Source organism: Charadrius vociferus, unplaced genomic scaffold (genome assembly GCF_000708025.1).
Source record: "Charadrius vociferus isolate BGI_N301 unplaced genomic scaffold, ASM70802v2 scaffold291, whole genome shotgun sequence".
NCBI classification, from domain to species: Eukaryota; Metazoa; Chordata; class Aves; order Charadriiformes; family Charadriidae; genus Charadrius; species Charadrius vociferus.
The window spans coordinates 287,940-288,448 of NW_009646958.1; positions in this window are offsets into that span (position 1 = coordinate 287,940).

The following is a 509-nucleotide window of genomic DNA, read 5'->3' on the forward strand; positions in this document are numbered from 1 at the left end:
AGGAGCAAGACCCAGGCGTTGACCCCATGCTGCCCAACACGGTTATTCCATACCATGAGTGGCACATTTGATATAAATTGGAAAGTTTGCTGAGGAGTTCTCTCTCTCCTGTGTTGGCTGCCATCCTGAGGACTCCTGGCTCTGGTGCCAGAGCCCTTCCCTCCCGAAGCTGCAGTGCTTGAGGTGTCCCACATTTGCTGTCCCTGCTGGGAGCGCACAGCTTGTATGGATAGAATGGGCCGAGTGTAATCCTTGTGTATTTTATATTGATATCGGGATCAACATTGGTTCTTTAGTATCGTTAATTATCTGGTGTTATTCTATTAAATCTCCCCATGGCAGGGGTGTTGGAAGTAGATGATCTTTAAGGTCCTTTCCAACTTAAACCATTCGATGATTCTACAATATTTCAACCCTCGGGTTTTCTTGTGGTTTTTTTTTTCCCGATTCTCCTTCCCGGGCTCAGAGGGGTCGTCGGGTGAGAGAATAATTGTCCAAACGACAATAAA